This window comes from Henckelia pumila, chromosome 2 (assembly GCF_033568475.1).
Source record: "Henckelia pumila isolate YLH828 chromosome 2, ASM3356847v2, whole genome shotgun sequence".
In the NCBI taxonomy this organism is placed as follows: domain Eukaryota; kingdom Viridiplantae; phylum Streptophyta; class Magnoliopsida; order Lamiales; family Gesneriaceae; genus Henckelia; species Henckelia pumila.
Genome location: NC_133121.1, coordinates 58,042,521 through 58,069,993, shown reverse-complemented (window position 1 = coordinate 58,069,993; position 27,473 = coordinate 58,042,521). Strand labels below are relative to the sequence as shown.

Genomic DNA, 27,473 nt, shown 5'->3' with positions numbered 1-27,473 from the left:
ATGAAGGCAAGGACAGGACCACATACTAGTACTACTACCCAAGGCCAACCAAAGGAAAATAAACCCAATGCTCATGTCTATGCAGTTACTCAAGAAGAAGCAGGCAGTGCAAACAAAGTCGTGGAAGGTACCATTCTAATCAACAATGTTTCTTTATCTGTTTCGTTCGATTTTGGCGCCACCCATTCGTTTACATCTAAGAGATTCGTAAGATGCTAGGGCTTATACCTGAGTAACCGATCGAACCATTTAGCTTAGCGACCCTTACTAGTAAGTTAATCAAAGTTTCGAGGACGAAACTTCTTTTAAGGTGGGGAGAATGTGAAAACCGTAATTTTTCTAAATTACGTTTAGGATCTTTTATTGTTTAATTATTTATTTGTGATAATAGTTAATTTATGATATTTTGTATTAGTATATTTTATGTCATCGAGATATTTTTGGAGATAGAATAAAAATTTTGGGTATCTTGATAATTAGTTTACAAATATTATTGAGATAGATGATCAAGATCAAGATGTAGTCAAATTTTGGGAGATATATTTCTATTCAAAATTTGAAAGTCATAATCCTAGTCAATCTCAAATTTCTTTGGTGCCTATAAATAGAGGAGCAGTGCTTGTGGAATAATCACACCTAAATCGTCTCTATTTTTTCTCCTTACTTTCGAGCAGATTTGCAACCTTAGGATTTGTCAGTCTCTTCCATATTTTCGTGTGTAGAGGCTGCAACTTTGATCCATATTTCCGTCCACAATTTAGTTCCTTTTCTGTACTATTTTTCGAAGCCTTCTGTCAATATTAAAAAGGAGTTGTTCAATCCTCACGTAAGTGGCATAGGAATTTGTTTAAAGGATTGTCAGAGAAGATTCGTGAATTGAGAATAGATTAAAGAAGAGGCTTGCTTTGATTGGTTCACGGATTAGTGTGTTTCGAGAAGTACTTTCGAATTTCCATTGAAGTTTTGGTCCAGGCTTTGTAAGGTTATTGATTTTTGTACACATCTACGGTAAGTGGGCTTTTGTTTTAAAACCTTATGTATGATTTAAAATTTCGATCGTTCATGATATTCTTTCGAATTTTGCTATGTAATTGATATTCTTGATGAATTTGTTATAAGTATGTTTTGGCACTGTTATGACTCAAATTAAGAGTGGAAAGGGAATTTCCGAACCATGTTATGTTATGGCCCTGATGCGGTGGGTAATAATAACCGTTCTATGACCTCACCCCTTAGAGAGATTACATATAGGGGACTGATCAGTTAGCCACGATTAATGAGAGGAATTTCAGTGTCTGGCCAAAGTATGTAAATCATGTCTATTTTGTTATGATGATATTATTCTTTGTTATGCTTTGTTGGGACATGAAAGAAATGTTTTGTTATGGAATATATTACAAGTTTTGAGATAAATATATATATGTATATATTTGATATGATCGATCGGCCCCCACTTGCTGAGTGTTTCCCAAAACACTCACCCCTTACTTTTCCCTCCCAGATTATGAAGATGATGATGTAGAAGTTCGTGAGCAAGATATGTTTTGGGGATGGTGATTGATGACCAATAAAAATAAATGTCGTTATGTTTATTTTTTTGGGATTTTTAATATTAATGTTTTATTATTAAGTTTTTAGACGCTTCCGCATTGGTTTTGTTATTGATGGATTTATCGAGTTGTAAAGACAATGTTTTGAAGTTTATTTATGATAATAGACTGGTTTGGTTTATACTGTACTACGAGGCTGGTTGTTTTATAATTTGTGTGAATTTGAAACAACGCCGGTGGCACGTCTCGGTCTCGGGGAGTGACAATATTTCTTCAAGGAGGATGAACAAGCTAGTGGGAGAGGGCATGCTTGATATGTCTGATATTAACTCTCTACCTACTTGTGAGTCCTGCCTCAAAGGAAAAATGACTAAATCTCCTTTCAAAGGGAAGCCCGAGCGTAGTCAAAATCTATTGGATTTGATCCATACAGATGTTTGCGGACCATTTAGTATTGGTACAAAATTTGGTCACACCTACTTCATTACCTTTACTGATGATTATTCTAGGTATGGGTACTTATATTTGATGAAATATAAGTCTGAATCATTTGAAAAGTTCAAAGAATTCAAGGCTGAAGTAGAAAACAAACTAGGTAAGAGTATTAAAGCACTTCGATCAGATCGAGGTGGAGAATACTTAAGTACTGAGTTCTTGGATTATCTAAAAGAAAATGGGATTCTCTCTCAGTGGACTCCTCCTATGACACCTCAGCTGAATGGTGTTTCGGAGCATCGCAATCGAACCTTGTTGGACATGGTTCTATCTATGATGAGCTTCACTGAGCTCCCACCTTCGTTTTGGGGCTATGCTCTTGAAACGGCGGTATTGTTGTTGAACAACGTCCACACTAAAGCAGTGGACAAAACACCATACGAGTTATGGAATGGCAAAGCTCCTAAGTATTCGTACTTGAGGATTTGGAGATGTCCTGCTTACGTGAAGCAGACAGTGGGAGATAAGTTGGATAGTCGATCCACCTTATGTTATTTTGTAGGGTATCCGAAGAATTCAATCGGATATTATTTCTATCATCCTACTAAAACAAAAGTGTTTGTTTCAAGGAATGCCACCTTCTTGGAGAAGGAGTTCTTATTGGATAAGAAAGGCAAGATGATGGAACTCGATGAAATTCGAGAAGAACACGAGATACAAAATAACGATCCTATACCTCAAGAATCATCACAAGACACGCCTATTACTAGAAGATCTGAGAGGACTTCTAGGCATACTATTAGATATGGTCTTCTTTTTTAAGGGGATCAAAGTGAACCCGACATTGGATGTGATCCAAGAAACTTCAAGGAAGCAATTTCTGATGCGGATTCGAATTTATGGCTTGAAGCTATGCAGTCGAAAATAGATTCGATGCATACAAACCAAGTTTGGTCTTTAGTAGATCCTCCCGATGGAATTGTTCCAATATGGTGTAAATGGATCTATAAGAGAAAACTTGGGCCTGATGGAAAGGTACTGACCTACAAGGCACGATTGGTGGCAAAAGGTTATACTCAAAGACAAGGAGTTTACTATGATGAAACTTTTTCACCAGTCTCAATGTTCAAGTTCATAAGAATCCTTATTGCCATTGCTGCATGGTATGACTATGAGATATGACAAATGGATGTGAAGACTGCATTCCTTAATGGAAACATTAAGGAAGAGATCTATATGATACAGCCTGAGGGATTCACATCCATGGGAAGCGATCATAAAGTATGTAAGCTTCAGAGATCAATTTATGATCTCAAACAAGCATCAAGAAGTTGGAACCAACAATTTGATGAAACAATAAAGGATTTTGGTTTCATCAAGAACCCGGAGGAACCGTGCGTGTACAAGAAAGTAGTTAAGGATGCTGTGACATTCTTAGTACTTTATGTTGATGACATCTTACTCATTGGGAATGATGTAGGGATATTGCAGTCAACAAAGATATGGTTGTCAGGTAGATTCTCGATGAAGGATTTGGGTGAGGCGTCCTATATTCTAGGGATACAGATCTATAGAGATAGATCTAAGAGAATTATAGGACTTACTCAAGCTACCTACATCGACACTATATTGAAAAGGTTTTCAATGGATGAGTCCAAGAGAGGACATCTACCTATGTGTCATGGAGTCTCTCTATTCAAGTTTATGTGTCCCAAGACTGACGAAGAGATAGAAAAAATGACACACATACCATATGGGTCAGCCATAGGGAGTATCATGTATGGGATGATATCTACCAGACCGGATGTGGCATTTGCTCTGAGTGTCACGAGCAGATATCAAGCCAATCCCGGTCAAATGTATTGGAAAGCCGTGAAGGATATTCTTAAGTACTTGAGAAGAACTAAAAATGTATTCATGGTTTATGGAGGAAGAGAACTGAAATTGGAAGGCTATACCGACTCTAGCTTCCAAAGTGACGTGGATGACTCAAAGTCAACCTCTGGATTTGTGTTCATGCTCAATGGAAGTGCTGTCTCTTGGAAGAATTCCAAGCAGGACACCACAACGGATTCCACCACTGAGGCAGAATACATTGCGGCATCAGCTGCTGCTAAAGAGGCCGTTTGGATGAGGAATTTTGTCCAAGAGTTGGGCGTTATTCCTGAAGCTGTTGGTCCAGTCCCAGTGTACTGTGACAACACGGGTGTCGTTGCTCAGGCAAAGGAACCAAGGTCTCATCAAAGATCCAAACACGTACTGAAGAAATACCACATCATCCGGGAGATCGTGGAAAGAGGAGACATCACTGTCGAGAGAGTGGCCTCTGCCGACAATATCGCTGATCCACTTACTAAGCCCTTGCCAGGACCATTATTTGACAAACATCGCGAAGCAATGGGACTACGTAGTATGACTAGTTCGCTTTAGGGCAAGTGGGAGATTGAAAGAGTGGGTGCCCGGTGAGCCAACTTGTGGCTAAGGGCTTTTATGACTCTATGTATAAACAATCTTTTGTTTAATATAATTTACACTTTTATAATGGCATTTACGTTATCTTTTATCATATTATTATGTTGTGACATGCTATAAGATGTTTAGATGAAGACCTTGAATATACTATAGTGTATGTAAGATGTGGTAGAACATGGGGATGGCTATCATGAAACACATCTTATAGTCACTGTATATTCTAAACAGTTCCTAGTCGATTGAGCCGTCCGTTAATAAGGATAAGGATCGCTCGAGATTGAGAGTAGCATTTGCGATGCCGAGTACCACGTTTCATTGGTATGGAACATAGAGAAAACTAGGGTTTTTCGAAAATTGTGACCTGTTGTGTTTAATTTCTGTACTGCAATAACTTATTTATAATGTAGGCCGCTAACAGCTTAAGGCCCATTAGTCATAAGTTCAAGCCTGACAAGCAAAGCCCGCATGTTCAGAAATTAATATAAAATTCATCGTGACTCTGATTGATAAACCAATTTTACCAATGTTCACAGAAACCATTTCTGCACCTTTTAAAGTCAAGATAAATTTTTCTGAATCCGAATTCAGTGATTTCCAAAAATACCCATCCCTATGTCATTTTAGGAAATCTTACTCCTCTACTCTTAAATAAAAAGTCTCACTTCTTTGTTCATTAAATTTAACTCTTTAAATTTAACTATCTCAACGGGGATTAAAAATCCATTACTCTGTGTGACCCTCAATGGTTCAGGGATACAGCTAGCCGTGGGCTCACAACTCCTTGTGACTCGGAACAATAATTTCCGACTTGCCCATCGAATCATGGTATGAGCGCCTAGCAACATCGCCCCATGATTCCCTAGATATCACTGATAGTGCCTGCAAGAACCAATAGATTTTGGTTAGCGTACAGTACGGTCCCTTCATCCAAATATCCCGATCGAATCAACAACCATTGGTAAATCGAGAGTCGTTCGAGATTCGATAACTATGCAATACATCTTGAAGATCAAATAGTGACATCGCATGTGCTACTAAGAAACCATTTCTTAAAACACATCATGTACTCTGGCCAGTGATTCGTCACACTAATATCTCCTCAGATCGCATAGGATATCCACACTCGCAAGTATGTGGTGAATCCTTGACAACAAAAAATCGACTCCTATATGTGTTGTAACTGTACCCAATCCCGACACCTGATGACCCCAATAGAGTCGGTAAACGAGTCAAAGCACAGTACTAGCATATAGAGTCTCAATGATGTTTTAAGTAGTAAGGACTAATGGTGTACAACAAAAAACGCGGACTTTATCCACTCGATAAGTGATAACCACTTGGAAAGTCCGGATAGGGTAGTTCGATCATTCATCATATGAATATCCATTTGCATGCTTCGAATATCTCTATGTTCCCTACCAATGAAACGTGGTACTCTGCATCGCAAATGCTAGTCTCAAACTCGAGCGATCCTTATCCTTATTATCGGACGACTCAATCGACTAGGAACAGTTTAGAATATACAGTGACTATAAGATGTGTTTCATGATAGACATCCCCATGTTCTACCACATCTTATATACACTATAGTATATTCAAGGTCTTTATCAAAACAACAATAGTATATCATAATATAACAATATGAAGAAAGATAAAGTCATTGCCATTAATAAAAGTGTAAATTATATTAAACAAAAGATTGTTTATACAAAGAGTCATCAAAGCCCTTAGCCACAAGTTGGCTCACCGGGCACCCACTCTTTCAATCTCCCACTTGCCCTAAAGCCAACTAGTCATACTACGTAGACCCATTGCTTCGCGATGTTTGTCAAATAATGGTCCTGGCAAGGGCTTAGTAAGTGGATCAGCGATATTGTCTGCAGAGGCCACTCTTTCGGCAGTGATGTCTCCTCTTTCCACAATCTCCCGGATGATGTGGTATTTCTTCAGTACGTGTTTGGATCTTTGATGAGACCTTGGTTCCTTTGCCTGAGCAACGGCACCCGTGTTGTCACAGTACACCGGGACTGGACCAACAACTTCAGGAATGACGCCCAACTCTTGGACGAAATTTCTCATCCAAACGGCCTCTTTAGCAGCAGCTGATGCTGCAATGTATTCTGCCTCAGTGGTGGAATCCGCTGTGGTGTCCTGCTTGGAACTCTTCCAAGAGACAGCACCGCCATTGAGCATGAACACAAATCCAGAGGTTGACTTCGAGTCATCCACGTCACTTTGGAAGCTATAGTCGGTATAGCCTTCCAATTTTAGTTCTCTTCCTCCATATACCATGAACATATTCTTAGTCCTTCGTAAGTACTTAAGAATGTCCTTCACGGCTTTCCAATGCATTTGACCGGGATTAGCTTGATATCTGCTCGTGACACTCAGAGCAAATGCTACATCCGGTCTGGTAGATATCATCTCATACATGATACTACCTATGGCTGACGCATATGGTACATGTGTCATTTTCTCTATCTCTTCATCAGTCTTGGGACACATAGACTTGGATAGAGAAACTCCATGACACATGGGTAGATGTCCTCTCTTGGACCCATCCATTGAAAAACGTTTCAATATGGTGTCGATGTAGGTTGATTGAGTGAGTCCTATCATTCTCTTAGATCTATCTCTATAGATCTGTATCCCTAGAATATAGGATGCCTCACCCAAATTCTTCATCGAGAATCTACCTGATAACCATATCTTTGTTGACTGCAGCATCCCTACATCATTCCCAATAAGTAGGATGTCATCAACATAAAGTACTAAGAATGTCACAGCATCCTTAACTACTTTCTTGTACACGCATGGTTCCTCCGGATTCTTGATGAAACCAAAATCCTTTATTGTTTCATCAAATTTTTGGTTCCAACTTCTTGATGCTTGTTTTAGACCATAGATTGATCTCTGAAGCTTGCATACCTTATGCTCGCTTCCCATAGATGTGTATCCCTCAGGCTGCGTCATATAGATCTCTTCCTTAATGTTTCCATTAAGAAATGCAGTCTTCACATCCATTTTCCATATCTCATAGTCATACCAAGCAGCTATGGCAATAAGGATTCTTATGGACTTGAACATTGCAACTGGTGAAAAGGTTTCATCATAGTTAACTCCTTGTCTTTGAGTATAACCTTTCGCCACCAATCGCGCCTTGTAGGTCAATACCTTACCATCAGGCCCAAGCTTTCTCTTGTAGATCCATTTACACCCTATTGGAACAATTCCATCGGGAGGATCTACTAAAGACCAAACTTGGTTTGTATGCATCGAATCTATTTCCGACTGCATAGCTTCAAGCCATAAATTTGAATCCGCATCAGAAATTGCTTCCTTGAAGTTTCTTGGATCACATCCAACATCGGGTTCATCTTGATCCCCTTCAAGAAGAAGACCATATCGAATAGGAGGTTTAGAAGTCCTCTCGGATCTTCTAAGTATAGGCGTGTCCATCAATGGTTCCTGAGGTGTAGGATCATTATTTTGTATTTCGGGTTCTTCTCGAATTTCTTCGAGTTCCATCATCTCGCCTTTCTTATCCAATAAGAACTCCTTCTCCAAGAAGGTGGCATTCCTTGAAACAAACACCTTTGTTTCAGCAGGATGATAGAAATAATATCCGATTGAATTCTTCGGATACCCTACAAAATAACATAAGGTGGATCGACTATCCAACTTATCTCCCACTGTCTGCTTCACGTAAGCAGGACATCCCCAAATCCTCAAGTACGAATACTTAGGAGCTTTGCCATTCCATAACTCGTATGGTGTTTTATCCACTGCTTTAGTGTGGACGTTGTTCAACAACAATACCGCCGTTTCAAGCGCATAGCCCCAAAATGAAGGTGGAAGCTCAGTGAAGCTCATCATGGATCGAACCATGTCCAACAAAGTTCGATTACGACGCTCCGATACACCATTCAGCTGTGGTGTCATAGGAGGAGTCCACTGAGAGAGAATCCCATTCTCTTTTAGATAGTCCAAAAACTCGGTACTTAAGTATTCTCCACCTCGATCCGATCGAAGTGCTTTAATACTTTTACCTAGCTTGTTTTCTACTTCAGCCTTGAATTCTTTGAACTTTTCAAATGCTTCAGACTTATATTTCATTAAATATAAATACCCATACCTTGAATAATCATCAGTAAAGGTAATGAAGTAGGTGTGTCCATATTGAGTACCAATTCTAAATGGACCACAAACGTCTGTATGGATCAAATCCAACAGATTTTGACTACGCTCAGGTTTTCCCTTAAAAGGAGATTTAGTCATTTTTCCTTTCAGGCAGGATTCACAAGTAGGTAGAGAGTTAATATCAGACATATCAAACATGCCCTCTCCCACTAGCTTGTTCATCCTCCTTGAGGAAATATGACCTAGCCTAGCATGCCAAAGGTTTGCCGGGTTTTGACTATCGATTTTCCTTTTGTTTGTTGTTGCCGGTTTATCAACATAATTTATTGGAACGTCTTTAAATTTTAAGTTATATAGATCGTTTTTAAGTTGTCCATTTCCAATCAAACATTCGTTCTTGTAAATATTGCAAATCCCATTCACAAAATTGCAAGAAAAACCATCTCTATCAAGCATAGAAACAGAAATAATGTTTTTAATCAAATCTGGAACAAATAAAACATCTCTCAAAAGTAAATTAAAATCGTTCTGCAAAATTAAATAAATATCTCCCACAGCTTTAGCTTCAACTCTGGAACCATTTCCGAGCCTCAGCTGGGTCTCACCCATTCTAAGCCTGCGACTTCTTGTCATCACCTGCAAATCATTGCAAATGTGAGATCCACATCCGGTATCCAATACCCAAGAAGTAGTATTAAGTGAAACATTTATTTCAATATAGAACATACCCTTCGCAGTTCGCAACTGCTCTAGATATTCCTTGCAGTTACGTTTTCAATGACCGGGCTTCTTGCAGTAATGGCAAACATCCTTGGATTTTTCCATGTTTGAAGCCTTTGTCTTGTACTTCTTCTCGGGTTCGATTTTCTTGGATGGGGCAGAACGTTTCTTACCCTTTGTACTTGGCCCCTTCTTAGCAGAAGAAGAGGAGCCCACCAAGAAAGCCGGTTTATCCTTCTTTAAAGTGGATTCATATGTTACAAGCATATTGACCATCTCTTCAAGGGAGACCTCCATCTTGTTCATATTGAAATTCACCACAAATCCGTCAAACGAAGAAGGAAGAGATAGAAGTAATAAGTCCACGTTGAGTTCATGCTCCAACACCTAATCAAGCGTTACCAACTTCTGTATGAGCCAAATCACTCGTACCCCATGATCACGGACCGAAGTCCCTTCATGCATGCGACGCGTCATTAGCTCCTTTATAGTAGAGAACCTTTCAGCTCTCGATTGAGCCCCAAAAAGTTCCTTGAGTTGTACGTGAATGTCAGCAGCATTCACGGTGTCCTCAAATCGCCTCTGGAGTTCATCAGACATCGAGGCTTGCATATAGCATTTGGCCTTGATATCATGGTCCCACCATGTATCAAGTTTGGCTAACTCTTCCGGACATATGTCAGCTGGTGCTTCCTTCGGAGGAGATTTTTCTAACACATAGAGCATCTTCTCCGAAGTCAAGACAATCTTCAACTTACGGAACCATTCCGTATAGTTTGCGCCAGTCAATTTATTTTGTTCGAGGATCGAGAAAAGTGGATTACGCGAATTCATCTTTATGAAATACTGAAAAGAAACAGACAAATATCAGTGATTGTTTAATTAATTTACTAAGACATAAAATAGGCGAAATTTATTTTATGAATCTCACTCCCACTATTTTAACGATTTCACTACCCTCTAGTGAAAACGGGAAACTGTTTTCCTTAGTGAGAACATGGAGTCCAATTGACAAACTATGGTCCCGAATAATATCAGCCAACCATAATTTTCAAAAGGTAGAGCCCAATTGCTTCCAAAGCAACCTCCACGTTTTTACCTCATGTCCAATAAGGGCCCAATAATATGACGCCATTTATTGTGACATGTCAAGATGACCCATCAATATTAAGTTGTGATGGACGGTCGCCATGTGGATCCCCCAATAATATGAGCCGATCCCATGGGAGTTCCACCCAACTTACAACATGTGTCGATCCAATGTACAGCTTTCCGACGAACGGGCCCCCCAATAATATGAGCCGGACCGTATCCGCGGGTAGCATCTCATACATTGATCGTTGATGGAAGGTAGGAACATTTAAACAATTTTAAATTTCCTTTATTTATCTTGATATCAATTTTAAATCATATTTAAAATGAGGGATTTTAATTTTGAAAATTTGTCTCATCATTTTAAAATTTTGTATGCTTGCGGGATTCATACAATTTTGTCTAAAACATGCAAACAACGATAATATCATATATTATATAGGATGATCGATTCCATTTCTAATCGACCCGTGGTTGCCAATCACGAGTCTTAGTCCAATCCTAGGTAATATGCAGTATGCAATGCAATCCTATTACATTGAGCTTCCAATTTACATTTCTTCTGTCTTTATTGTCTGCTGGGCCCACCTCCGTCTTCAAATCTTCATCTCCCACTAAGTCTAATGTATTTACAATAAATAACCATGACAAGTAGGGGATACATTTCAAGGGGTGGGAACGGGCCATAAACCAGGCCCACTTTTATTACATATGACAATTCATATTGGGCCATAAACCAGGCCCATTAATAAATCCAACAACAATAAAAACAAATGTAAATTCCTAACATACACCTACAAAATTGGTCATGGCAATCGATCATCCTTATCCAATAACATTTAATTCAAAATTAATTTATTGGATAACGTGCAATGACAATTTAAATTAAAAGGATAAAATCATATTCCATATATAAAATCTTATTTTACATACAAAATCATATTTTATCTTTTTATCAAATAAAATCATATTTTACATATAAAATCCAATTTTATACATAAAATCATATTTTACTCAATATTTCCATAAGATCATATCTTATCATCAATTGTACCAAAAATAATTAATTTCAAAATTCAATTTAACGGATAAAATATTTAAATTTTCCAAAAATTCAAATTTATCCAAAAATCAATTTTAAAAATTTCGGACTCGAACAATTCGATCGATGCCTCGTGGACCAATCAAAAACAATTTTCGATCGGACCAAAAATAGAATTTTAACATATTAAAATTTTAATTTTTAAAATTAAAAATTAATTTTTCACGGGCCGCCCGGGACGCTTCCGGGCTGCCCGCGCCCCAAAAGGGCTCGGGCCGGGCAGCGACTCTCGCTGCCCGTGTTTTTGCCTGAAAAATTTTTAATTTAAAAAATTTATTTTGTTTCAAAAACCGAGGCTTAAAAATTTTTGTACAATCGATTAATTTAATCGCTTGATCTGAGCAACCTGGCTCTGATACCACTGTTGTAGAACGGCGATCAGATCAATCAGAATTGATACCCGGTGCAGCGGAAGTTTAAAATTTCTGTATGGAACGATTCCATAATGGGTATCAAAACTTTACGATTAAATTGTGTGTGTAAAAATTAAATAACAATTATAAATTTTTACCTCCAATCTTGAATCGAGATTATGGACACCAACAGATTGCTTTGCTCTTGTTGTATATCCCTGGAACTGATGAACGAACTGTTCTTCAATCAGGTCCACGAACAGAGATTTAATCCCTCTGATAGATTGCACTAGAAAATCTATCAGAAGTTTCTACGAAGAGAATTAACGAATTTGATCCGTTAAACCAGACTGTAATTCAAAATTCACAGGCTGGATTTTTCCCAAGCAGAGGGGAGGGGGGCGGCCACTTTTAGAGAGAAAACTAGGGCTTTTCGAAAATTGTGACCTGTTGTGTTTAATTTCTGTACTGCAATAACTTATTTATAATGTAGGCCGCTAACAGCTTAGGGCCCATTAGTCATAAGTTCAAGGCTGACAAGCAAAACTCGCATGTTCAGAAATTAATATAAAATTCATCGTGACTTTGATTGATAAACCGATTTTACCAATGTTCACAGAAACCATTTCTGCACCTTTTAAAGTCAAGATAAATTTTTCTGAATCCGAATTCAGTGATTTCCAAAAATGCCCATCCCTATGTCATTTTAGGAAATCTTACTCCTCTACTCTTAAATAAGAAGTCCCACTTCTTTGTTCATTAAATTTAACTCTTTAAATTTAACTATCTCAACGGGGATTAAAAATCCATTACTCTGTGTGACCCTCAATGGTTCAGGGATACAGCTAGCCGTGGGCTCACAACTCCTTGTGACTCGGAACAACAATTTCTGACTTGCCCATCGAATCATGGTATGAGCGCCTAGCAACATCGCCCCATGATTCCCTAGGTATCACTGATAGTGCCTGCAAGAACCAATATATTTTGGTTAGCATACAGTACGGTCCCTTCATCCAAATATCCCGATCGAAACAACAACCATTGGTAAATCGAGAGTCGTTCGAGATTCGATAACTATGCAATACATCTTGAAGATCAAATAGTGACATCGCATGTGCTACTAAGAAACCATTTCTTAAAACACATCATGTACTCTGGCCAGAGATTCGTCACACTAATATCTCCTCAGATCGCATAGGATATCCACACTCGCAAGTATGTGGTGAATCCTTGACAACAAAGCATCGACTCCTATATGTGTTGTAACTGTACCCAATCCCGACACCTGATGACCCCAATAGAGTCGGTAAACGAGTCAAAGCACAGTACTAGCATATAGAGTCTCAATGATGTTTCAAGTAGTAAGGACTAATGGTGTACAACCAAAACCGCGGACTTTATCCACTCGATAAGTGATAACCACTTGGAAAGTTCGGATAGGGTAGTTCGATCATTCATCATATGAATATCCATTTGCATGCTTCGAACATCTCTATATTCCCTACCAATGAAACGTGGTACTCTGCATCGCAAATGCTAGTCTCAAACTCGAGCGATCCTTATCCTTATTATCGGACGGCTCAATCGACTAGAAACAATTTAGAATATACAGTGACTATAAGATGTGTTTCATGATAGACATCCCCATGTTCTACCACATCTTATATACACTATAGTATATTCAAGGTCTTTATCAAAACAACAATAGTATATCACAATATAACAATATGAAGAAAGATAAAGTCATTGCCATTAATAAAAGTGTAAATTATATTAAACAAAAGATTGTTTATACAAAGAGTCATCAAAGCCCTTAGCCACAAGTTGGCTCACCGGGCACCCACTCTTTCACTTATATCATGTTTATGAATTAGTTCATACAAACTATATTAATTTAAACTTTAACATTATATTTTCCTCAGACAAAATAGCGACACAAATAATCTTCATCTCCAGATAGTTTCAGATTTGAAGGTCATGTTAGACAAAAACAATGTTTTGGTTAAGTCTTTTAGAATGACTAGAGAAAAAATGATAGAAGAAGGACGGTCTGATGTTAAATTAAAGCTTATTGGGAGAAGGTATGGTGATGAAAGAAGATATAATCTTCCATCTGCTTCTGATGTTGAAGCATTAATTGTGGGAGATTTCGACAAGTCTCTAGGAGATAGAGATATTTTAGTCGAAACACAAACGGGAAGACTTAAACGCATCAATGAACTAAATCCTTCATATTTTTCTCTCCAATATCCACTGATTTTCCCCTATGGTGAGGATGGTTATAGAGAAGATATTTCATTTTCAGAATCAAAATCAAGTTCTGTAGGGAGAAAAATGGTTAGTATAAGAGAATTTTTTGCGTATCGACTACATGACCGGGTGTAAGGCCCCGGATTAATTAATATTAATTTGAATTTATTAAATTTTAATCCGAGTATATTTAATTTGGGAATATTTAGAGTTTCAATTTAAATTCTAATATTATTAAATTATTTAGGATTGAAATTGAATGAAAATAAGGGCCGAAGACTAAATTGCAATTATTGAAGTCTTGAGGGACTAAAGTGCAATTTTGGTTGAAAGTTATCAGATTTTATTGCAAGACTCAGCATGTGCACGTGTAATTCCTTCTCAAATTCAGAAAATAAGAACAGAGCATCCGAGATCTTCTTGTTTTCTTTAGAATTTTGATCTTCAAATCCTTATAACTTTTGAACCGGTTGTTCGATTTTGATTCCGTAAATTGTTCTGGAATCCTTAAGACGAGGGCTTCGATTTAGTGTAAGTTTTCATATCTTTCAGTATGGTTTGAAGCTTGAAAGTTGATAGATATCAGATGTTGAGTTTTCGATTATGTTTATCGACGTTTATGCGATTCTATATCGAAACTGGATTGATGAGTTTGTGTTATTTGTATCCAATCTTGATTCCAGCATGTTAATCGATTTTTATAGCTATTGAGATGAAGTTTTGAATGATATATCAGATGGTTTTCTTGATAGAGAGCACGTACATATGGTTTGAATAAAAGAAATGGTTTCGGAATTACGTCGGTTATCGATTTTGAATCGCTACGTCGTTTAATCGAGTTTTGGAACGGTTTTGATAGCCGATATTTGAGTTGAAGTTGTTTTTGAGATGTTTTGAATGTTATAGTATGTTTCTTATTCAGTTTCAGTTGAGTGTGAAGGCTAAACGACACAAGACGCCGACTTGAACTAACGAAGAAAGAGTTGAGGTTTGAAATGCGATTGATTGATGAATTCTTGATGGTTTTGACTCGTTTCTGAAATGATAGATTGGTATGAAGTTTGTTATATGTATTTTGGTTGTATCTTTCAGATTTGAAGTGTTCAGAACCGAGATAAAAGAAGGTATAATGAAAACATCGCGAAGTAGGGACTTTGAAACTCAAGAACGACTAATCTTGAGTTGGCCCGCAAAAACCACATACTTATTTATGTTTTTGATTTGATTGTGATGTTGTCGATCCATCACAGGTAGTGTATCTTTATTTTCGAGTTGATATGATGCTATATTGAATTGATTCTAAGCCAAGATTGCTGTTAACCTTATTTGCGAGTCGGTTAAGAACTCGTTAGATGGATATCCATGTCAAGATCATTTATGAATCTTGATGGCTTCGAAGTTATGTGAATCAATTCGTATTTAAAGCGTTTACGTACTCTACATTTTGAGTCGAGTTTAAATAGAGTAAGATGATTTATTTAATGCTTTCTATATGTTGGTTATACTGAGAATGTTTTATCACCGGAGTTTATCTGGCTGTTGTCTTATTTTGTATGTGTGCATGACAAAAGAAGGGGCAGGAGCTAGTCATCGACGTCATTGACAGCTGGGAGAGAGTCTAGCATGTGAGGACTCGGGTTGTAGATGATGTCTTGAACTTTAGAAGCAAGGAACCTTGGTCTAGTTTGTTTTAGACTACATGTAAGAAGTATGAAATAATTGATGTCATTTATCGTTCTTTAGCAATTTGTTTGATGTAATAAATGCATGTATAGATGCTTGAGACCTTGGTTATGTTTATATGCATGATTTGGAACTTATATATCATGTTTTGGATCGAGTTTGGAATTTGTATGAGATTTCTTAGACTTGGTACTGATGATTGAGAATGTTTTCTAAGCTGAGAAAAGGTTGAGAATTTCTGAATATTTTTCTGCCCAGGACAGCGCCCGAGCTGTAGAAAAGAGCAGCTCGTGCGCAGCCCCAAGCTGCACCTCTGTTTTGAGTAAAACAGGGTGCGCTCGCGTGGCACTTTTTAGCCGCGCGAGCGCAGCTCATTTTAAATTTTTTTTTTATTTTCTTTTCCTTTTCTTTATAACTTAAAGTTAGATTTAATTCATGATTTTGGATTAATTTTGTGATTTGAGAGATTAAGAACCGGGTCGTCACAACAGGTGGTATCAGAGCATAAGTTTCTCGGACTGAGAATAGATGAGTGGGGTTAGATCGAGTCTTTTATTCTGATTTAGTTATTCTTGAAGCATGTTTATTATTTGACTTGATTTACAGCTTTACGAATTGCATGTTATCTGTTATCTGATATGATTGGAAGCATGTATGATTACGAATGAATCAGTTTCGATCTTTTGAGAAGGCATTGTGAGTTGAAACAGAATGGTTTTATCTGAGATTGAACTGTACACTAATCTGTTTGATTATCAGATATGCCTCCCCGACCAGCACCGAGGGTTAGACAGACATTGGCTATGAATGAGCCTGAACAGACAAATGCTGCACAGGTCCCAGTGACAGCAACTGAACATGGACAGGGTAGTACTTCTACTGATGAGTTTAGTGATGCTAATCCGATGGAGAAACTTCTGAAACAATTTCAGTCATTCCAACCACCGATGTTTCAAGGAACTGAGAATGCTGTGGAATGTGAAAATTGGCTGGAAGATATTGAGCAGTTATTCGAGTCCATTGATTATTCAGATGATCGTCATGTGAGACTGATTATTCATCAACTGCATGGCCTTGACAAGAGTTGGTGGATAGCGACAAAGAAAGCATTGGAGAACCAAGGTACTGTTATTACCTGGTCTGTATTTCGAACTGCTTTCTATCAGCATTTCTTTCTTGTGTCTTATCGCAAGGACAAAGGAGCAGAGTTTGCGAGTTTGCAACAGGGGCAGTTAAATATCGAGGAATATGTTGCCAAGTTCACTAGCTTGTTGAAGTTTGCTCCACATATCGCTGTTAGTGATGAAGCTCAAGCCGATCAATTTATTAATGGCTTGAATCCTGATGTATTTACACTTGTGAATTCGGGAAGACCGAATACCTTTGCTGATGCTCTGAATCGAGCAAAGGGTGCAGAAGTAGGGATATTGAAACAACGAGGAGCACAGTTTGTGCCACAGCCAGTGAGACAGTCTCAAGAACAGTCACAGATTCCACCGCCACCTCGATTTGAAGCTGGAGGTAGCAGTAGTGGAAAGAAGAATTTTTTTAAGGGCAAGAGTAAACAGTTCAAGAGATCTGGTGGTAGTAGCTCTTCGAGTTCAGGTAGTTCCCGACAGTCTAGGGCTGGACAGAAGTCTGATGTGTATTGCACCAAGTGTGGTGGTCGCCATACCAATGAACAATGTCGAGGTGTATTTGGAAGCTGCCAAATTTGCATCAAGATGAGACACTTTGCATGAGTGTATCCACAACGAGGTTCTGAAGGTGCACAGGGTGCGGGATCATCGAGACCGGTAGGTCAACCTACATCTTCTGTTCACTCTTTTCAACCACATCCTGTAGCACCGAGTAGAGGAGGAGTTCAGACAGTGAATCAACCTCCCAGGAAACAAGCACGAGTGTTTTCATTGACAGAAGAGCAAACACAAGCAGCACCGGACGATGTGATTACAGGTAACTGTTTTCTTTCTGGTTATCCTGCCTATGTCTTATTTGATACTGGTACGTCGCATACCTTCATATCTAAACAATTTGTTACGATGTATTCATTTCCTGTTGAGTCATTAGCTACTGTAGTGTCTATATCTTCACCGTTGGGAAAAGGTATAGTATCAGTGAAATCTGTTAGAAACTGTGTACTACAGTACGAAGGTAATGAAGTTGATCTTGACTGTATCGTTCTTGGGTTATCTGATTTTGATTGCATAATCGGTATCGATATGCTAACCAAGTATAGAGCTACAGTGGATTGTTTTCAGAAGATTGTAAAGTTCAGACCTGATATGACTGATGAATGGAAATTCTATGGTAAGGTATCACGAGCCAAAATTCCTTTGATATCTGTTCTTTCTATGACTGACTTGTTATAGAAAGGGGCAGAAGGATTCCTTATTTATGTAGTCGATATACTGAAGACTAGTCCGAAATTGACTGATATATCGGTGGTGAGTGAGTTTGCAGATGTATTCCCTGACGAGATTCCAGGATTGCCACCGTACAGAGAGGTAGATTTTGGTATTGAATTGATGCCAGGTACACAACCGATATCGAAAGCACCGTACCGAATGACATCAATTGAATTGAAAGAACTGAAGGACCAACTTGAAGATTTGTTGGCCAAAGGATATATCAGACCGAGTGTATCCCCATGTGGTGCTCCGGTATTATTTGTTCGAAATAAAGACGGATCGATGAGATTGTGTATTGACTATCGGCAATTGAACAAAGCAACGGTAAAGAATCGCTATCCTTTACCTCGTATCGATGATTTATTTGATCAATTGCAGGGTTCGTCGGTATATTCGAAGATTGATCTACGATCCGGATATCATCAATTGAGGGTTAGAGACGAGGACATTCCTAAGACTGCGTTTAGAACCAGGTATGACCATTATGAATTCATAGTCATGCCTTTTGGTCTAACGAATGCACCGGCAGTTTTTATGGGATTGATGAATAGAGTATTTCAAAGATATTTAGATGACTTTGTGATTATCTTTATCGATGATATTTTGATATACTCTAAGAATCTGTGTGAACATGCTGATCATCTCCGAATTGTATTGAGAATATTAAGAGAAGAGAAATTGTATGCCAAGTTATCCAAATGTGAGTTTTGGTTGCAGCGAGTTGTTTTTCTTGTTCATGTAATTTTAGGAGATGGTATTTCAGTGGATCCGAGTAAGGTTGAAGCTGTGATCAGTTGGCAGAGACCGACATCTGTGCCAAAAATTCGAAGTTTTATGGGCTTGGCAGGTTATTATCGTCAATTCATTCGAGATTTTTCATCCATAGCGAAGCCTATTACAGAGCTTACACAGAAGAATGCACCATTTGTATGGTCTGAGGCGTGTGAAAGAAGTTTTATCGAACTCAAAAAGAGATTGACTACATCGCCAATTTTAATAATCCCTACAGGTACTGGTGATTTTGTTGTTTATTGTGATGCTTCTCACCAGGGTTTGGGATGTATTTTAATACAGAAAGGACATGTTGTCGCTTATGCTTCTCGACAACTGAAACCACATGAAGTCAGGTATCCGATTCATGATCTTGAATTGGCTGCAATCGTCTTTGCCTTGAAAATCTGGAGACATTATTTATACGGCGAGAAGTTTGAAATCTTTTCTGATCACAAAATTTTGAAGTATCTGTTCTCACAATCTGAGTTGAACATGAGACAACGACGATGGCTTGATTTGTTGAAGGATTTCGATTGTGAAATCAAATACTATCCGGGAAGATCTAATGCAGCAGCAGATGCCATGAGTAGAAAAGTATGTGCTCTATCTTTATCTACTGTAGGTGTATCTAATTTGATTGAGAATTGTTGTGTTTCTGGGTATGTATTTGAGACAGATAGAAGACCGATGAGAGTTTATGCAATCAGTGCTGAGCCAGAGTTATTGATTCGTATCAAAGAAGCACAAAAAGCCGATCAGAATGTGCAGAAGTCGATTGAAATGATTCGATCAGGACATCAGTCTGAGTACAAGGTTAGTGACGATGATATCTTATATGTGAATGATCAAATAGTTGTTCCCGATATTGCAGACTTGAGACAGAATATTTTGAAAGAAGCCCATTGTAGTCGCTTCAGTGTTCACCCTGGAGGCAGAAATATGTACAACGATTTGAAGAGTCAGTACTGGTGGAAACAAATGAAGTCTGATGTGAATAAATTTGTACCTAAATGTTTGAATTGCCAACATGTGAAAGCTGAAAGAAAGAAACGAGGTGGCTTATTACAGAGTTTATCGATTCCTGAATGGAAATGGGACCACATTTCCATGGACTTTGTAACGAAGTTGCCACGACCATCTCGAGGATGCGATGCTGTTTGGGTGATCATCGACAGATTGACGAAATCTGCGTGCTTTATTCCTTATCGAATGACTTATCGTCATGATCAAATGTCGGATCTCTATATTCGAGAAGTGGTAAGACTACACGGTGTGCCGAAGTCGATTGTATTTGAGCGAGATCCGAGGTTCACTTCGTTCTTTTGGCATAGCCTACAGGAAGCTCTAGGTACGCGTTTACATTTGAGTACTGCTTATCATCCTCAAACTGACGGTCAATCCGAACAAACTATTCAGACGCTTGAGGATGCTTAGAGCTGTAGTACTTGATTTTGGTGTTACATGGCAAAATTCTATACCACTTGTGGAATTTTCTTAAAGCAACAGTTATCAGACGAGTATAGAGATGGCACCATTTGAAGCATTATATGGGAAGAAGTGTCGATCGCCTTTGTATTGGGATGATGTCTCTGAGGTACCTGAGTTAGGGCCAGATATGATCAGACAGATGACTGAGAAGGTGAAACTGATACAGCAAAGAATGAGAACAGCACAGCACAGACAGACGAGATATGCGAATGTATGACGACGGCCGTTATCTTTTGATCAGGGAGATAGAGTGTTTCTAAAGATTTCACCGTTCAGAGGCACCGTTCGATTTGGAAAACGAGGGAAATTATCTCCGAGGTATATTGGGCAGTATGAGATTCTCGAGAATATAGACAATCTAGCTTACCGACTCGCTCTTCCTATGTCTTTATCTGGAATACATGATGTATTTGATGTATCGATGTTGAGGAAGTACATATCTGATGCATCTCATGTGATTCGCTCCGATGAAGCTGAGTTGGATGACACTCTTAGCTATTTCGAGCAACCTATTCAGATTCTTGATAGGAAGACAAAGCAACTCCGAACGAAGACCATTCCATTGGTGAAGATTCAATGGAGTAGACATGGAGTTGAAGAAGCAACGTGGGAAGTCGAAGAAGATAAGAAGCAACGATTTCCTTATATATTTCACTGATGTGAGTTCTTATTCAGTTTTCAGTTATTCTTTATTCTTATGAGCATGCAGACTGCATATCTATACTGTTTATGAATTCGAGGACGAACTCATGTCTTAGTGGGGGAGAAATGTAAGGCCCCGGATTAATTAATATTAATCCGAATTTATTAAATTTTAATCCGAGTATATTTAATTTGGGAATATTTAGAGTTTCGATTTAAATTCTAATATTCTTAAATTATTTAGGATTGAAATTGAATGAAAATAAGGGCCGAGGACTAAATTGCAATTATTGAAGTCTTGAGGGACTAAAGTGCAATTTTGGTTGAAATTTATCAGATTTTATTGCAAGACTCAGCATGTGCACGTGTAATTCCTTCTCAAATTCATAAAATAAGAACAGAGCATCCGAGATCTTCTTGTTTTCTTTAGAATTTTGATCTTCAAATCCTTATAACTTTTGAACCGGTTGTCCGATTTCGATTCCGTAAATTGTTCTGGAATCCTTACGATGAGGGAGTGTAAGTGTTCATATCTTTCAGTATGGTTTGAAGCTCTAAAGTTGATAGATATCAGATGTTGAGTTTTTGATTATGTTTATCGACATTTATGTGATTCTATATCGAAACCGGATTGATGAGTTTGTGTTATTTGTATCCAATCTTGATTCCAGCATGTTAATCGATTTTTATAGCTATTGAGATGAAGTTTTGAATGATATATCAGCTGGTTTTCTTGATTGAGAGCACATACATATGTTTTGAATGAAAGAAATGGTTTCGGGATTACGTTGGTTACCGATTTTGAATCGCTACGTCGTTTAATCGAGTTTTGGAACGGTTTTGATAGCCGATATTTGAGTTGAAGTTGTTGTTGAGATGTTTTGAATGTTATAGTATGTTTCTTATTCAGTTTCAGTTGAGTTTGAAGGCTAAACGACACAAGAAGCCGACATGAACTAACGAAGAAAGAGTTGAGGTTTGAAATGCGATTGATTGATGAATTCTTGATGGTTTTGACTCATTTCTGAAATGATAGATTGGTATGAAGTTTGATATATGTATTTTGGTTGTATCTTTCAGATTTTAAGAGTTCAGAAGCGAGATAAACGAAGGTATAATGACAACATCGCAAAGTAGGGTCTTTGAAACTCAAGAACGACTAATCTTGAGTTGGCCCGCAAAAACCACATACTTATTTATGTTTTTGATTTGATTGTGATGTTGTCGATCCATCACAGGTAGTGGATCTTTATTTTCGAGTTGATATGATGTTATATTGAATTGATTCTATGCCAAGGTTGCTGTTAACCTTATTTGCGAGTCGGTTACGAACTCGTTAGATGGATATCCATTTCAATATCATTTATGAATTTTGATGGACTCGAAGTTATGTGAATCAATTCGTATTTAAAGCGTTTACGTACTCTACTTGTTGAGTCGAGTTTAAATAGAGTCAAGATGATTTATTTAACGCTTTCTATATGTTGGTTATACTGAGAATGTTTTCTCACCAGAGTTTATCCAGCTGTTGTCTTGTTTTGTATGTGTGCATGACAACAGAAGGGGCAGGAGCTAGTCATCGACGTCATTGACAGCTGGGAGAGAGTCTAGAATGTGAGGACTCGGGTTGTATTGGTCTAGTTTGTTTTAGACTACATGTATGAAGTATGAAATAATTGATGTCATTTATCGTTCTTTAGCGATTTGTTTGATGTAATAAATGCATGTATAGATGCTTGAGACCTTGGTTATGTTTATATTCATGATTTGGAACTTATATATCATGTTTTGGATCGAGTTTGGAATTTGTATGAGTTTTTTTAGACTTGGTACAGATGATTGAGAATGTTTTCTAAGCTGAGAAAAGGTTGGGAATTTCTGAATATTTTTCTGCCCAGGACCGCGCCCGAGCTGTAAAAAAGAGCAGCTCGCGCGCAGCCCCGAGCTGCACCTCTGTTTTGAGTAAAACAGGGTGCGCTCGCGTGGCACTTTTTAGCCGCGCGAGCGTAGCTCATTTTAAATTTTTTTTTTATTTTCTTTTCCTTTTCTTTATAGCTTAAAGTTAGATTTAATTCATGATTTTGGATTAATTTTGAGATTTGAGAGATTAAGAACCGGGTCGTCACACCGGGAATGCGGTTCTTCAACTATTTTATCTTCAAGAATGCTTTTTCAACAATTTGTAGTGGATGCATACACAATGGTTGAATCTGCAAGGTTGACATATATCCGGATGAATCAGAAACAATTGAGATGTGAGATGTACAAAGGTCTTCATGATGTACTTTTGCATGGTGAAACAAATCCGTCCACTCAAGGAAAGCGTATTATATTGCCTTATACATTTACTGGAGGGGCTAGATATATGATTCAGAACTATCAAGATGCGATGGCAATATGCAAATGGGCCGGTTACCCTGATTTATTTATAACATTTACATGTAACCCAAAAAGGCCAGAAATTGTAAGATTTATCGGGGAACGTGGGTTGAAGCCTGAGGACCGTCCGGATATTGTTTGCAGGATTTTTAAGGTAAAGTTAGATTCCTTGATCCAAGATCTCCGAAAAAATAAAATTTTTGGAAATGTTAAAGCAGGTACAAAATTTAAATTCTTTAAAACTTTATATATTTATTATCATTATCATCAATATTAAGAAATTTTAAGTTTACCGCATGCCCACATTTTGCAGTAATATATACCGTGGAATTTCAAAAGCGAGGATTACCGCATGCCCACATTTTGCTTTTCCTCTGCAAAGAAGACAAATATCCATCACCAAAGGCAATCAATGTTATCATTTCTGCTGAAATACCGGACGAAAAAGATGATCCCATTTATTATGGTGCAGTAAGAGATCTTATGTTGCACGGTCCATGTGGAGAGGCAAGAAAGAATTCTCCATGCATGTCTGATGGTCGTTTCACAAAGCATTTTCCAAAAAAGTTTGTTGAAGTGACTTCAATTGATGAGGATGGATACCCAGTCTATAAACGCAGAGATAATGCAAGAACAATTCTCAAGAATGGCATTAATCTCGATAACAGGTTCGTTGTTCCTCATAATCGTTATTTGCTAATTCAGTATGGAGATCATATGAATTTCGAATGGTGCAACCAATCTCGAGCAATAAAATATTTGTTCAAATATATAAACAAAGGACACGATCGTGTTACTGCATCATTTTATAAGAGCTCAGTTGATGAGAATTTGGGAAAAACTGTTGATGAAGTCAACATGTACTACGAATGTAGATACATTTCCCCGTGTGAGGCTGCATGGAGAATTTTTGGATTTGAGATTCAATACAGAGACCCACCTGTTGAGCGTTTGAGTTTTCATCTTTCGAATGAACAAAATATTATTTTTTCTGATATGGATGAAATCGATACTATTCTTGAACGACCTACTGTTAATCAAAGCATGTTTCTTGCATGGATGGAAGCTAATAAGAAATATCCAGAGGGAAGAGAATTAACATATGCTGAATTTCCAATGAAGTTTGTTTGGAAAAGAGATACACGTGAATTTGTTCCTAGAAAACAGAGATTTTCAATTGGGCGCATATTTTATGTTCCTCCGGGTTGTGGTGATATGTACTATTTAAGATGTCTTCTCAATGTAGTTTGTGGTGCCATGTGTTATGATGATCTATCTATTGTCAATGGTATTCAATACCGTACATTTCATGATGCTTGCTATGCATTAGGGTTGTTGAACGACGACAAAGAGTATATTGATGGAATCATTGAGGCAAGTCAATGGGCTTCAGCACATTCCATGAGAGTTTTATTCGCTACTCTATTGTCACCGGATAGTATCAGTCGACCTGAAGTAGTTTGGGAGTAATGTTGGACATATTTATCGGATGATATTTTATACAAACAACGTAACTTGCTGCAGCATCAATGTATGCACCAATATATTATTTTATTTTTATAATTGACATTTTTTAAATCTAATACGCATTTATATATTGAATTTTATTAATTTTGTAGAATTGGAATTAAATGATGATGAAATTAAAAGTCATGCGTTGGTAGAAATTGAAAAACTTTTGCGAAGTTATGGAAAGAGTTTACGTGGATGTCAATCAATGCCATTTCCAAGTGAAGAATATTTTCAATCTTCGCGAAATAGCTTAATACATGATGAGTTGCGTTTTGATAGAAGAGCTCTATTTAGAGAACATCAAAATCTCCTCAATAATTTGAACAATGAGCAGCGTCAAGTATATGATACAATTATAAATACTGTTGATTCAAACAGGGGAGGGATTTTCTTTTTCTATGGATATGGAGGTACTGGAAAAACATTTATTTGGAAAACTCTTTCGGCATGTTTCAGATCTAAGGGAGAAATTGTTTTGAACGTGGCATCCAGTGGTATAACATCTCTTCTTCTACCAGGCGGAAGAACCGCTCATTCTCGCTTTGCAATTCCATTTAATATCAACGATGAATCAACGTGCAATATCAAGCAAGGAAGCCCTCTTGCAGAACTTATAGTAAAATCTAAACTTATCATTTGGGACGAGGCTCCAATGACTCACAAGTTTTGTTTTGAAGCTTTGGATAAAAGCATGAAAGATATAATAAGATTTTTCAATCCTTCAAGTCTTCAACTACCTTTTGGACGGAAAACATGTGTTTTTGGCGGTGATTTTTGACAAATATTGCCTGTTATTCCAAAAGGAAGTAGACAGGATATTGTTCTTGCCACTATTAATTCATCGTATTTTTGGAGGCATTGCAAAGTTCTGAGATTGACGAAAAACATGCGCCTGCAGAATTTGGGTTCTGATCAAGATAGTGCTGAAATGATACAATTTTCTGATTGGATTGCTAATTTAGGGGATGGAAAAATTGGAGAAGCAAATAATGGTTATGCAACAATTGATATTCCGGATGAACTTTTTCTCAAAGATTACAATGATCCTGTTGCAACAATTGTTGAGAGCACGTATCCATTGTTTGAAAATACTGTCTGTGATGCAACATATTTGCAAAAAAGAGCTATATTGGCCCCGACTCTTGATGTCGTTCAATCAGTAAACGAATACATGATTGCTAAAAATCATTTGGAGGGAATATTGTATCTTAGTTCTGATACAACATGTCATTCAGATGGTAATGTTGATATATTTCATGATGTGCATACACCCGAGTTCTTAAATGGAATAAGGTGTTCTGGAGTACCAAATCACGAGTTAAACTTGAAGGTTGGAACTTCCGTTATGTTGTTGCGAAACATAGATCATTCTCTTGGACTTTGCAATGGAACTAGGTTGATTTTGACGAGACTTGGAAATCATGTTTTAGATGGAAATATTCTAACCGAAAATAATGCGGGTCATAAAGTGATTATTCCAAGATTGTCGTTGACTCCCTCTGATCCAAGACTTCCTTTCAAATTTCAACGAAGACAGTTTCCTTTGAAGGTATCATATGCAATGACAATCAACAAAAGTCAGGGTCAATCTTTATCTCATGTCGGACTTTTTTTGAAAAAACCTGTTTTTAGTCATGGTCAGTTATATGTTGCTGTATCGAGAGTTACAAATCCTAAAGGTTTAAAAATTTTGATATGTGATAGTGATAATAACAACAAAAATTCGACGACCAATGTAGTATTAAAGGAGGTTTTTTAGAATGTGAAATAAAAATTTTGTTTGTTGATTGTATGATTTTTAATGTTTTTATTTTTATTTTAAATATTTATATAAATTTGCATAGTAATTATTTTTTTAATAATATCATCCCGTGCATCGCACGGGTGAAATACTAGTTTAAATAATAACAGAGCGATTAAAATGATTTAAACAAACTAGATGAACGTTTGAAAACAATTTAAATAAATACACAAGCGGTATAAAAACCTTTAAAATGATTTGGACAGTTAAAAAGCTTTTAAATAAATAATCTAAACCGTTAAAATCATTTAAAAGAATAAACTAAACAATTAAAATTAAAATCATTTAAATATGCAAGCCTAAACTTTTAAAATATTAAAACAATTTAAATTGCACAATAAAATCATTTTGACAGATAAACTTAAACAATTTAAAACATTAATTAAATAATTAGTAAAATAAAATCATTTAAATAAATAATTAATCTTTAAATAAATAATTAACATTTTATTAAGACATAATTTAAATTAAAGAATTTAAATTAATTAAACATAAAAATTATAAAATCCTAATATTTATTAAATTAATGCATGTGAATTAGTAGATTGGGTTTTAGGTGCTACAATTCCTTCCCCCCTTAAATTGAATTTCGTCCTCAAAATTCAAGACTTACTAACTAGGTTCGAACAACTTAGGCCAGGTCAACACTAAATTTTCTAACTTTGCACC

At 37.2% G+C, this 27,473-nt stretch overlaps 1 pseudogene; it reads left to right on the top strand.

Moving 5' to 3' along the window:
- Positions 1 to 26,774, top strand: LOC140877658 (uncharacterized; annotated as a pseudogene).
- Positions 26,775 to 27,473: the final 699 nt, after the last annotated feature.